The sequence below is a fragment of the Neolamprologus multifasciatus genome, chromosome 18 (assembly GCF_963576455.1).
Source record: "Neolamprologus multifasciatus chromosome 18, fNeoMul1.2, whole genome shotgun sequence".
Taxonomy (NCBI): Eukaryota; Metazoa; Chordata; class Actinopteri; order Cichliformes; family Cichlidae; genus Neolamprologus; species Neolamprologus multifasciatus.
Window position 1 is genome coordinate 17,572,754 of NC_140456.1, and position 15,170 is coordinate 17,587,923.

The window sequence follows — 15,170 nt, forward strand, 5'->3', positions numbered from 1 at the left end:
GAATTCAACAGTGCCCAAGTCATAAGGGACCATGAAATCAGTTGCCAGCATCCACATGCTATACACACCGCCTGTTTCCAATAATATTACCCTTGTGGGTGATGACAGGTTGAAAATTGATTTACCTGTGCAGGCTTTTATTACAAATCTTTCTTGCACCATTCCCTCTGCTACTTAAGGAATCAAACTGGCTTCACTGTGGAAGTGAAACCCAGTACTAAATAGCAAAAAATGGCTTCCAACTATTTGAGTCCCTTGATGAAGACAGATGAGGTGAAGTAGCACTGTGAGCATTTGCAACTGGCACTGTTTGAAAAAAATAGAATTATTGCGTTTGGAAAAAAGTAAATAAACACACGTTTTCTTTCAGTACAGCACAAAATGCATGAAACAAACTCGTGAGAAAAAAAAAGAGCAAGCAGGTAAACAAAGCACGACAATGCACTTGGGATTGTAGCTAACCATGACAGCAAACTGTGTCTTCTCAGGGGAATTGTCATTTGAGAAGCATTTTTTTTTTTTTCCACCAGTGGCTTTTTCATTATTTTCTTTCGGAATCCACATCCAAAGCAGTGTACTTAGTTCATGTTTTCATAGATTCGGAACCAGTCATCTGGGTTTTGTCTTTCTATTCCACGTGCCAAAAGAGAAGGCAGCGATGGAGGCTGCTCTACTAGGAAATATAGGTATCTAATACGCTTACTGCCCACTCATATTTTGACAGCAATGGCAGGTCTGGTGAACTAATGGCATGCTTCTCTTTCTGCCATAGGGGAGAAATACGCCGGCAACAGGGAAGCCACAATCCTAATAGGCAGCTGGAAAAAGAAAGGTAGAAATAAACTGCTACACTGGCTGCCCACGGGGAAAAGAAGACGTTCCATGTAACAAATAATGCACACAGAATTAGGGTAGACTTTTATATGATTCATTTTATGTGAGAGGTTAAAATGGGGCAAAATATCCACAGATAATCTAAATTTGATCATATTTCACCGAGACATGTGCTTCCCCTTTCCTGGATTGCTGAGGCATGTAATAAAACCCACACTGTTTGACTTCGCTTCCTCTGAACCCTTAAGCTCACAGAAATGCTGCTCAAGGTGAATGCTCGCAGACTGCAGCATTTTCTCAAAAATAAAGTGGTGGATTGGAGGATTTGTAGCCAACGTTACGTGTGAGAACCACTCCACAGAGCTAACGTTAATCACTGTAATTAAAGCGAGCGTCATTAGAAGATTCATACAGTTAATTTGATGAATGGCACGCAGGCAAAAGTGTGACAGCAGTGATTTAAAAATCCAGACATCTGAAATTCAGGCAGGCCATCACAAACACTTGATCAATAAAAGTGTCAAAACATATTACCTTTGTAATTCTTTATAATACAATTAGTGCTATATGAACGCGATGAATTTAAGTGCCAGAGTAGTTTTTGACTTTTAATAGTGTTGCCATTATTTTGGGAGGTTGACAGAAAGATAAAGAACATCTGTGCTTCATAAGAGAAAGACCAGAATTTAAAACATGTTTGATTTGAGACTCCATGAATGACTTTTCTCTGGTGTGTGTGTGTGTGTGGGCCTCCATGCCGACCTCTCATATGCTGGAGCGCAGAGCATGAAATGGCTCTAGATTGGCTATGTTTGCCCTCAGAGGAGCGCTCTTTTGAGATCATATCCTAATCCCTCAGAGAGGCGGTCCACAGGGTCGCTGCTTATTCAATTAGTCTGAAGCCATGGCTCTAAACATGGGGTAGGGCAATAGAGAGTGTGAGAAAGTGTACAGATAGACTGTGGTGGTCTGCACATGCGGGAGGTGGTGGTGTGAGGCATATGTGATAAAACTCCACCCCAAATGTTTTCTGATCTGGCAATGATTATGTTTTTTTTTTTTTTTGCCAAATAGGACAGGAGAAGACACAAACTTTAAAGAGGACTGAAAACGCTGGATAATGTTCATTTTTTCTTAAGTGTAGATGAGGTTTCCTGCCAGAGGGTGGCGCCTATATGACATCTCATAAGCAGGCGTAAATAACTACAGGAGCTTGATTAAAGATACAAAATAGGCTGTGACTCATTCCTGATGGGTCATCAGTAAGCTGCTTTGAACAAAGGTGGCAAAAGTACAGGCTTTCTTTACTTAAGTAGAAATAGAAATACCTAGGTTAAAAAATACCATAGGTACTGAATTAACTTTTACTCAAGTAAAAGTGAAAAAGTAAGAAAGCACAAAGTAGCTCCTTGAAGGACAATTCTTCTAACATTTTTTGTACAAAGCAACCCTTTAGTTATATTAATATAACAATAAAATAATATTAGTACGTAAAAAGAAAAAATGTTCAAATTCAAATTCTAATTCTAATTCTAATTCTAATGACTGCACTTGAATCTGTTATGTAGGACAAAAGCAGTGAAAGAGAATAAAAAAACAACTATTTTCTGTTGGCTACATTATAGAGGGTGACTTGCCTCCACACCTATAACCTATAACCTGAGATTCAGCAGGTCGGAAAATGCTAAGATGCTGCTCTTTGTGGATTTACACGACTGAATTCAAGTAGTTTCACAAGCTATAATGGCTGACGTCTATTCTACACTGGCACTATACTGTTTGTACTGTCTTGTGTATTTACACTACACAGTGTAAAGTTGGAATTCAGTGAATTAATCTAAGCATCAACAGCTTAAACCCAAATTCATCTCTGCTACACTTGATGTAACCTACCACTGGTCATGAGCACCACAGGCACTGTGCACCAATCCAACACAGTGCTTTACTGTGAACTCACCACATTAATGCAAGCTAACCTGTTTATCCTGGACAAATCTACCCAGTATTTTCATGCAACATTTGAATAACACAAAGTTAGCGCAGCTTAGTTTGTGTTAGTTTGTTTAGCTTTAAATTTGGAGTTTATCAGGTGTCAATGAGCAGACCTTACCTTTAAATTAAACCTCTCTTCTTCCTTTCCTGTCCTGTCTGTGTTCCTACATCTTTCTCCATCTCTCACTTTAGTTATGTCGCACTCTTTTCTCTTCCTGTTAAATACAGCAGCTAGACATTTAGCTAGCAACACACTGTGCGACAAACTGCACACAAACAGTTTGCAGTCTGATAGAAATGTTGAATTTTAAATTACCTACCACTTAAAAAACATCACTCCCTCCACCTCTTCTGTAGTGCTGGCTAGATAAATAAGTACCGCAAACACAATATACGGACACCTGCAGTCCACCCGGCCCACTTTAACTCCCGAGTATAAACGCTATGAACGTTGACCCTAAAGCAACAAGGGTGTTTTGAAAATGTAACAAGTAGAAAGCACAGATATTTGTTTAAAAATGTAGGGAGTGAAAGTAAAAAGTTGTCAGAAAAATAAATACTACAATAAAGTACAAATTAAGCACAGTATTTGTACCTATTTGCTCCCTACCAGTTCAAGACAGATTACAATTGAAGCCATGATTTTGTGATTTTGGCCATTATTCCGAAAAGAAAAACTCTCTAATGCTAAAAATTCTCCTGTAAACATCTCTTTTATTTCTCACTTCTGGATCTGATTTTCAAAGCATTGCCTCTTCTGTGTTAGGTGAGCTGATAGACAGAGACACTTAGACTAAACAAGGTAGCGGTGATGACAGGTGCTGTGGAATCCAAGTGTGGAAAGCTAACGCTGCATGTCACTCTGGAGGTTTACTCCCTATGACATTATTTTCAACGTGTACCACAATATCAGCCAATGTCAGCATCAACATTATCGCCCTTTTCTCTCAGCAGAACCAGGCTCACGGAGGGCAGCCATCTGCCACGACCAGTTGGTGGTGAGGGAAGGAAGACAGGACAAACCACATGCTGTGGAAGAGAGCCAGAGTCAAATAATAACTAATGATTAAATGCAAAGTGGCATATAAACACAGTGAGTAAAAAAAGGCGACTAAATAAGAAATGGTAAGTACATCATGGTAAGCCTAAGTGGCCTAGACCTACAGCAGCATAACTAAACGATGATTCATGCTCACTGGATCCAACCTTAAATGTATGCTTTGTCAAAAAGGAAAGTTTTAAACCAAATCTTTAAGACTGTATTTATATCTGTATAAATATGTAGCTTTGTTTCAGATGACATATTATGTCAGGGATGTGGTATAAAAGGAAATCATCTCTGGAATCTTAGATGCCAGTCAATGAGAAGATGCTAGAGCGTCATTGGTTAAACACGGTAGAGGGAATGCCAATGACATGGGCATGAAAGGCTGCCAGAGGAAGTGGGTCACTAACGTTTATTGATGATTTGAATGCTGATAGAAGATGCAGGATAAACTTTGACATGTGCAGGGCTATACTCGCTGCTCAGATTCAGCCAAATGCTGCAAAACTGATTGGGTAGAGTATCACAGTGCAAATGGATAATAACCCAACACGTATTGCAAAAGCAGCCCAAGAGTCGGAAAAGAAATATGATATTCTTCAATTGCCAAGACAGTCACCTGATCTCAACCCAACACAACATGTTTTCCAATTCCTAAATATAAAACGCAGAGACCCACAGACCAGCAGCAATTAAAGATTGCTGCAGTAAACGCATCTCAAGGGGGTAAAGGCATCAGCTGGTGACGTCCATGGTTTCGAGACATTCTGCTGATCAGTATTGTACACACTCACACCACTATTTATGTGAAACTTCTGTTTCCACAAATGTTCCTTTTCTAGCACATGTTGTTTATCCTGCAAACAGAATAACTCGGATCAGGTTACAGTAAATTGACTTGTGACAAGTCATATATGTTTCTGACAATGACTTTCTTATGCAGTATACGGCATAAAACACGAAAACCTCACTGAGATTAGGTACAAATGAGTGTGGCACACACAACAGAGCCAACTGAGTGCACTCTGTGCTGCGGTGGGGGCCAACCTGCTGCCAACAGTATTTCTGCAAGCCAGCCCCTGTCAGACCAGAGTACATAGCTTGCCGGAAACCAGGGCAGTTTGATTGAGTTCCTGTTATTGACTACTTTTTTTGTGGATTGCAAACTTCTGCCAAGTTATTTTTTTTCCTCTACCAGCTGTCAGAACACAGACTGTATAGAACCACACACCCAAGCACTCAAGGCCCCAAGGCTTTCAACTCCAAATAGTCATTAGTCATCCAGTGGAAACCATACAAAACTTGATAACCAATTAAATGTATGAATGTTCCCTTTTATTCTTCATTTGTGCCATTGTGTTAAAGGATATTTGTCTACATGCTGTGTTCTACAGCAGCTCCTCAGCTACTCTGGAGCAGGGAAACCCATAGCATCCCTCGGACAGTAAATCAACCTGGGGATTGGTATGCTCCTGTTCAGTGGAGGGCTAACTATGTGGAATGGAAGCGGTGGAGGTTAGGCGGTGAGAGGTAATGCATTGTTTGGCCCTTGTCCCAGCCCATATTGAGGCCAGTGCTGGCTGGAGACTTGAAAGATGTGTTTGTTGTACAATAAGTTGTAGTACCATTGCCATCTGGGCACAGACCTTCAGTCAGTGCTACACAGGCGTGTGTGTGGTGCTCCGTGCCAGAAATAATAATAATAACACAAGAGGCCCATTCATTCTTCCTGCTCCAAGATGAATTTACCAACGTAATGATATTAGAGATTGAGAGAGGATTAGTAAAGTGGCAGACTTTCATTTCTTTTTTAAATTAATTGCCACTTACGAGGGCATCCAGCATCCTTTAATCCGCTTAAAAACCAATGGACAGAAATTAAACATGCATCATGCGCGTCATCATTTAAAGCCATGCATCATAATTTTAACAGCGGTGTAAAGAGAGTTGCAATTTTAAAAAGAAAATCTTCCTTATGTGTCTTTGAAAATGGAAACCATTTTTATGTTTTTCCCTACAGCTGTGTTTTTACTCATTAAGCACCTTGTGCATTTCAATAGGGGATTTTATAAATGTAAGCTGTAATTATAATTGTTATAATTATAGAAGTTTAATATTTCAAATCCAAGTGAGGTAGACAGATAGCTAAAGGGTGTTAAAAATCTTAGCTGTTAACACGACCACCTGTTTGTTTATTTCTTTTAAAAGTGCGTCTCTCCGCACTTGTACCCCGCAGGGTCAGATACACCCTATGCTCATTCCTGGTATTTGTATCAATGTCCACACAAACAACCCTTTGCAGTGTGTAGCTCGACTACTCTATCCCTCCACCCATATCCACATCCTCTTCCGGCTACCTTCCGTAGTGAGCCTGAAGTGAAGCATGATATGAACACATATACAAACTGCCATGACCTCAGGTGGATGAAAGCAGGATTTTTTTAAACTCAGGCTCTTTGCTCTCCAGATTTTTTGTGCAAGTGAAAGGATTACATGAGATTCAACAACAAAGGGACCTAAAACGTTTATCACATTACTTAAAGCTAAACATATAACACAATGCAGTGATTCACCTTTGCACCTGAACCTACAGATACACAAGTTACAGCTGCACAACATGTTTGCAGTGAAGCGAAGCACTGATGATAAAAAAACATGATGAAGTTACCAAACTGTTGATATTTATTAGTGAAATAATAAATGAAAACAAGCCCAAGAAGAATAAGGGGAAAGAATAAACAATTTGCTGGTGCGATTCATCTCATTTATTTTCACTGGTCTTACTTTGGATCAAAGTGAGAGTCGTTAGGCTGCAAATTGCTATAATTTACAGTAAGACTGGTTTCTCCTTTTCTCCTCCTTGCACACAGGTGTGGCGCTGACAGCAGTCACCTGAAGTGAAATAGTACTTTACAATGTTGACAACAAGGTATTATGTTACCATAAGTATAATAGAAGGTCAACAGCAAGTGTTAGAGGAGATTTATGCTCCTGTGTTAAACCTGCCCTGTAACTTGAGCTGCACCTCCCTGGAGATGTAACAACACGTAGCATCAACACAGCCCACAACTGGTGTGACTGGCATGCTCACTATCATGGAGTCCTCCTGTGTATTTCTGGATACTTTTACACTGTAGTTTTTGAAGGGATCAGGCACTGAATAACAATCAATATAATATCTCACAGATGTTGTGCACAAAAGTAATTGGAATGGATGCAAGGGAATGTACAAAGAAGTGGAAAAACTCGAGGGACAAATATGTTTGCCTCATAGTCTCTATGAAGACCCAACACAGAAGTCTCCAAAGTCTTGGTTGGGCTGCACAGGTGAAGGTTTCCCTGAGTTTCCGCTCTTTGGTCATCACACCAACTGATCATCAACTCTCACTGTCAGCCAGTATTTAAGGACCAGCTCTGATGTCCATTCTACACCTGATCATCTGCTACGTTATTGTGGTGATCAGGACTTTCCATCATATTCCTGTAAACGTTTCTTGTTTAATGTCTGCCTTTCTGTTTCCTATTGTTCCCCGTTGGATTGAAGAGCACATCAACTCACTTGCTGACCCACCGTCCTATGACTCTTTTGTCAGGACTAAATGAAGCCAAAGCCCGCCTCCTAAGAATCCTCCTCCGATTACCTAAATATACAATTTTACTCACATCTAACGCAATACTGTGTACAATACATTTCAGGAGTGTACATACACAATACATTCCTGTGGAAGCCTTATCTGAGGATTCACCTAGATCAACTCACGTCTCCTCTCTCTCGTAGACACTGGTCCCCATAAACTTAACTGTCCTCTAGAATCCTGTTGGCCAACACCTTCATTACTTCCGTAACTGCTCCGTAATCCTCTGAACCTTGACTTGTTCTGCTTTGAATCTGCTTTTGATTCCACTTTGCTAACTGCCCTTTGTCCCATGATAGGTCGAGCACTTGCGCGTTCATCTCAAGAGACTTCAATAAAAGGTTTGACCTACACTTATAGGAAAATGCTACAGGTGTGTATTAAGATGAAAAAACATCTATTAGCATATTATCAACACAAATTGTAGATTTGATTAATAATAACATCCATTTTTTAAAATTTGTGGTCCCTACATTTGAAAATGCATTTGTCATTCACTGTTACCTAAGTAAGCCATGTAAATCCGCATATGTAGGGATATCAATGAATAAGAGAACAAGACTAGAGAAAATTTTGGCTCAGTGGAAAATAGCAAATTAAATTCAAAGATTTTTATCACACTTTAACGTCTAATATTGTTATTAAATACTGCACAACCTGCACCTACTGCAATAACAGCAATAACAGTGTTATTGTTATTTGCATGAGCCACGTAACATACATACATATTGGTCTTACAACACATCCCAAAACCTGCCTCTACTGAGTCCATATTGATTTCAAAGTGCCACCAAACCACCTGTCAGCAAACACAGCAATCCATTAAGAGCTACCCAGTGGTGCTGATTGCTTTGCCCCTGACCCCAGCTGCTTGTTTACACAGGGCATGGTTGCCAGTTGGGGGTGAGGGTGGAGAGGAATAATTAGAATTCCACAGAGTGGAGCTGTGGTGAAGGGTCCCCTCCACCTACAATGCACACAAACAGTCAGTCTCCATGTGATGGGCTGAAGCCAGGCTCCTGACACACTGCCGGCCCACTGCCTGCCTGCCTGCCTGTGCGGGTAGAGCAGGGATGTGTTGTTACAGCTGGGGGAGGCCGAGGTGCCGAGAAGTCAAGTGACTTGACCGGGGTCATAGCACCCCTGTCAGCCACACACCCATGATTGCATGTGCACAGACTAAGAACTCAAAGTCGTATGCAGATACACACACTGTCCATCATTTTTTCTTTTCAGGGAAAGACTTGAATGTCAACTTAGACAAATTTATTGTCTGCACTGCCTCAGCTTTGAACAGGAATGTATTTATGAAACACCCTCAGATTGCCTGTTCTTCCTTCCTCTTGTGGATTATACCAGTCTTTCAATAAGGGTGCACTTTAAAGTCTACCTCACCTCAGGTCTCACCTTTCTTGTTTCATAGTTGACTTAATCTCTCTGAGTGCCAAGAACAGCTAAGAAAGGCAAACAGGCCACAAAGCAAGCCAATATCCTTCTCACTGCTGGATGTTTTGGTGTTTTTCTTCAACTTTCAGCCAGTAGGAGGCTGAATGCATACTGAGTCATCAACTTATCATCAATAAGCAAAGGTTTTGGTTGTTCCTGGTACATAGTTCTTCCTCCCCCCCCCCAGAGATTTATTATGAGTTTTAACAAAGAGGTTCACATGCTGTCTTTCTCTGTCTATTCTTTCCATTAGTTGCTCTGGAAGAGGATGTAATATTTCAGACAGCTCCCAGAGCACCACACCACCAGTCTCACCCTGCCCATGTGTGCCCATCTGTGTGAGGCTGTGTTAAACTGACCACTATTTGGTTTCTGACAGGGTATAGGAGCATGTTTCCACCTCATGAGTCAGTCTGGCGAGACCCAGGTGTTTTTAATCCAAACTCCGAACAGTCCCTGAAGAAGATTGATGAGCCTTGTTATATATGTCCAGACAAATAGTAACAGGGACTACACTCAGCTGTGCCAGACAGCAAACACACACACACAGACACACACATGCACACGTTCTCTTTCAATAGGTGTGCTCTTAAGTGAATTATTGGCTGAATCAGTGAGAGGATGAGTTATGGGTTGTATGTATCTTTTGGAGAAGCTGGAGGGCGTGTGCCTCCTTGTTTAAGCGTTGGCCGGTGGCAGCAAGGAGACAAATAGATTTTACTCACTGTCTCAGGTCAAGCAACTTCATCAAAAATCCAAAATAGAGAAAGAAAAAAAATTGAGTGATGAACTGCTGCAACTGCTGTGTAATTGAGCTAAAAGCAAACTTAATCATGTTAACATGGTGACAATAACCTTTTAGCACATGAACTCAAGACAGTGCTGGTTCCAAACAGCTTTCCTAGCATGTAGTGCACAACAGGAGATTGTCTGCTTCACACATGTTCCCAGTTGGAAATAGGCCTGCTCTGTTAGGCCTAGAAGGGTTTGGTGCTTGATAAAAGTGTATATAAGGCAAGACACAAGATACACACTCACTCATTGTGAATGTGCTGTTCTCGCACAGCTGCAGTTGTACATCCATGATAGGTTGATCATGACCACTGGTTGGTGTAATCACTTTTTTCAGTAACTCAGTAATGTAACATGCTACTGTAGTAAATTCAGTAATTACATTACAGTTGCTACTTTCATTAAAAAAGTTCTTTAGTTATCTGCACACTGGGCAGATAGAACAAGGATGCTTTTTTCTTCCTGGGCACTTCTGCAACAGCTTGTGTGCAGGAGGAGGACAATGGTGGAGCGGTCTAGAACTTTTCAGGAGTGGAGATATGGACATCACTAGAGCACAGAAACTTCATCCAAGTCAGAAACAGCTGCATTATACTGCTAACAGAACTTTGGCTCTTAGCGAGCGTCTGCACAGACAGCATGCTAACGCTAAGCTAGCTAAGAACCCAGAGTGATTTTAAGCTTGACCCTGCCCAGCAGCCTGAGCCTGATCCTCAACAGATAACAAAAGCAGTGATGAGCAAGGAGGCTAGAAGCCTCTGTTTGTACTTATTCATGTTTCTACAGTAGAATCACTGTGGTGATTGATCTGAGGGCTGGTTTCATGCTTTGTGTTTTCGACTTTGTCTTTAAACCCAACAGAAAGATTGTATATGTGTCCTCTTTGGATGTGGATTTGTGTTGGTGTGTGGAACTGTAGCCCGAGACCCTAGACCGGTGTGTGCATTACACGTTTTGCCGTGATGCTGACGGTCTATTGTATAACTGGTAATTATGAGACAGTGTGTTTCAGGTCATTTTATGTAGTAATGACAAAGTAATGTAATGAGTAGTGTAACTAATTACTTTCTCTGGTAAATAATTACGTAACATACTACATTGCTTTTAAGAAAAGTAACGAGTAATGTATAACACGTTTCCTTTTTTGAGTAATGACCCCAACACTGATCATGACTGAGTTGGGCATGGGCACACCTGGCAGGTTAAAGAAAGTTTTGTTATGTTCTCACAAGAAGATCCTTTGGGCAATGAGTAGAAATACCCTGATACAGTTCTGCAGTGCCATGCTAATGTCTGTTTGCATCTTGTTTCTGCTCCACACTGGCGAACAAAACAGCTGTTGCACATTTAGTCAAATATAATATTTGCCATGTTAACAATAATAGTTTAGCATTGCATCATGCTAACAAGTGCCATTTAGCATTAAGCATGAAGTATAGCTGTGGCACATGAGAATGTAATTAATTGTGCTTACACTTGGTCACAAACCAAAGGAACTATTGGATAAAATGAAACTGAAATCTCTTCTGGTGAGAAAGTTGCTACATGCTGCCATATCAGCAAAACCCTATTGTTTTACAGTATTTGCTCTTTGCTAAGGAGAGCTGCTGCTTTTGATCACCCATAACATCTGTGACACAGCGGGACTGACTTTGTATGAGAGGAAAGTGCTGGCACCAGGAGCTGGGCACTGTGGGGGCCCCTGGTCTTATCAGCAATGCAGTCATAAGGCAGACTGATGGGGCTTATGGGCAGGGACACAGTGGGAGACAGAGTGGGAGAGAGGAGGAGGGAGAGGGGTGACTGTGTGACTGCTCCATACCCTCGAGTTTGGGTTTGTTCTCCCGGGGAAACCCTGCTGTGCTGAACAGGCATGCAGAGAACTGATAACCATGATAGAGGATGAATAGATGTGAGAAAAAAATGAAGGGGGAATAACAATCCATGGCAGTCATACTTACCCAATATGGTATTTTTTTTAAAAAAAAGAGTGACTCTCCCATTGTTTTTTGGCGTATGCTTTGACAACCACACCTTGTTGAAAACATGTCTGTGGACTCCATCCTTGATAGCTGGGAACACATTTCAAAACAAATACACTCATCAGCCACAACAGCGACAAGTTAAGTGAATAACACTGATTATGTCATTAAAATGCAATATTACACTGGCTCCAAGCATTCATGCGATCCTACTTTGACGCCTAACACCCACTTAAACATGGTTAAGACCATGAATGGTTCCTAAAATAAAGCTGCATGTCCTGACAGCCCGCAGAAGGACAATGTGCCCTGCCACACTGCAAAGCCGACTTCTGAAGGGCTCAAGGAATCTGGATCCAACCTCGAGAACCCAATGTGCTTGAGCATCTGTGGATGCAGAGCCTAACAAGTCTCAAGACCAAAACGATTTGTGTCAAAGTCCTGGTGTCAAAAACCAGAGGCCCACCCCAGAAGTTGCACACCCATGTCAGACATGGTCAGAGGTGTTTTGCCAACACAGGATTGGTCAAACACTTACTTTCTGCCTGGTGTGTCTATGTAATAAAATGAAATCTATAAACCATGACTTAAACTGCTCAACAACTTGCTGGATTAATGTGTATATTGCTTGCTTTTGTGTGTTTGCAGAGTACATATTCTACTGGCACAGCCTGGTTCTCTTCTGGTCTCACTCTTTATTTTCCAGCCTTTTTTCTTTAAGAGCCTGCAATTCCTCAGGTTGCTGCTGCAGTGGAGGACAGGCCCGTGGGGAGTCACCACTGTAATGCTAAACTGAGCCGTTTACCACTGTGTGTCTGGTGCCAGCAGGCCTGGTGCACACACACACACACACACACACACACACACACACACACACACACACACACACACACACACACACACACACACACACACACACACACACACACACACACAAACACACACACACACACACACACACAAGATATTCTTTCCAGTTCAACTCACTGTGCTGCTTAACTGCATCAGCCACCTTATTCAATTAGAGCTTCGTTAGAAGCCATTTGGGCAGCAATTAGCTTGATTGACTGAATAGTGATTTATGGAGCTGGGAGCAAGATTTTCCCTCTGCTTGCTCTCCTGCATGTCTGGTGGATATCTGCAGTTGTTTGGTATATGATATCCACATAAAATCATGACAAGCAGGTGTGGGGAATAAGTGATGTGGCGAGTGGAAAGGAAGGGAAAGGGGAAAGGTTGATTGAAATTGTGGAAAAAGAGCCAGACTGTAGAAAAGAGACAATGGTGGGAGCAAAAAAGGCAGGAAAACTGAATAGATATAGTATAGATACCAAGATATCTAGACAGACAGAAAGCCGTTTTGGTAGGCTGCTCTCTCTTGAGTTCAATATAAAAATAAATAACAAAAGTGAGTTGTAACTGAAGGAAAAGCGGAAGGGAAAGTGTTAATAAGCATTATTTGGCTCACTCCGATGACCCGTGGGAGGAGCTCGTCTCTCTGGGATTGGAGCCGAGGGGCCGGAGCAACATAGCTTCCTCCTCAGGATGTCAGTAAGGAAGGGCCACGCCATGTTCGTCTGGGCTGCTGCCTACTTCTTATCTCAGTTGCTTTCTCTTCCTTTTTTGAGCTCAGCCTCAATATCATATTATATCTCTGTGTTATCTATGTTTCAAAAAAATCTGGAAAGCCTGGAAACTGTCACTCCTTCATGGGCATAAATATAAAAAGTGCAGGACACTTGGTAATAAAATGTTAAAAAAACCCAGAGAAACTATATTTAAAAGCAAAACACTGCTATAAAATGTTTAAAAAGAAATATGCAGCTCCGCTCCCTCATTTGTAAAAAGCTTGTGCATATACTGTATACATATGACTGATAAGAGATAACTTTGCATTATACTTAGCAACTCATGGACCCTGACTAATATGAGCTGTGGGTTTACAAAGAGCCACAGTATTTCCACCAGATAGCTATCTTTGGCTTTTTCCACACAGAATGTGAAACTTGTGCTATGTTTACACATTGTGTCCACACACAAATCTGATATTTTTGCTGACCGAGTTTTACCCTGAAAACTGTGGACCTTTTTAAATCTGGGTAGGCAGAAAAGAAGACTTCATGTGGTCAAGATGCCCACATTCACTACCTGACTGTGTCATTTATATATATAAAATTCCACAATTTATTCTTTGTGCTATTGCGGCGTCAGGCATGCCTACAAAGGTGCTCTGACACAAAGATGATGGATTAAATTACATAGAATGAAATTATCTACACTCCCAGTTTGTAGAGACAAACTGTTTTATTGATAAAAGTAGACTGGGTTGTGATATATTACAAGTAGTAGCTAAAAACATATTGTATATTGAGGGAACATGTGCATAGTTGTTCATGATTCTTTGGGGGGACACCTCAGATGTTGTTCCCCAAAGAGTTTCTAAGGAGTTTATCTAGTTTTGGGCAAATACTTTATCTTCAAGACTTATATTTTGGAACAGAAAAAGCCAATTGAACATAGTGATAGCAAAATAATGAAACTTTACTGAATAAAATGTTTTAAGATTATAACAACAGTTGTCTAGTATCTGCAGTAATTAAAGTAATATGCAGCTGCTGGTAAATATTGATATTAGTGTCAAAATGTGCTGCGTTATCAACATTTGAACTAAAACTGTTAAAAATAACTGGGTTATTTTATTCCTGAGCATCATACTGCAGATTCACTTTCTGACACTTCTGGTCTCCCTGCAAAAGGTTTGCAAACAGGAAACACTCCAGTCAAGTGTAGTCAAGTGGTGCAGGTGTATCAAGCAATCAATCACCCAGTATGGACCAGTGCAGGCACCAGTATTTTGGCCTAAAACTGTTTGTTTTTCCAGGAAGGTCAGATAGATAACAACACATATGGTGCACCACCATCCTGCAGATGAACATCAGTTGAATTGTTAATTGTTGAATTGTTAACATGGACTTGAACTGCCATTTAGCCTTTACTTGTGACACTTTAGACTGTGGTTTGTCAGATAATACTGACATATTAAACAGACTTATTATACACCCAGAAGGTGTCTAGTACTCCCGATGCCTCCTTCTGGTCTCTTTATCAATCGGGAAACAAGCAAAAATGGGTGTCTGCCCCTCGTTCTATGGAATTCCAGTCTTTCCCCAGTGTCCCATTTTCCTGCCTGCTAATGTAATCGGAGGGAAACAGAGTCAGCTTCCCAACACCACAACTTCCAGATAAGGTCCATTTATCATATGTCATTCCTATCTCCGGAATGACCAGATTGAGTCTTAGACCCTGTCAAATCACTGAACAAAGCTCCAAAGGAGCAAGGTGTATTGGTTGGTGTCTAGCTGAGGTCTAGCTTTTGGCTATGGTGGGAATGATAGCATGTCATTCAGGCACTGAATGCCACTGACATGGTTTTAGAAACCGTGG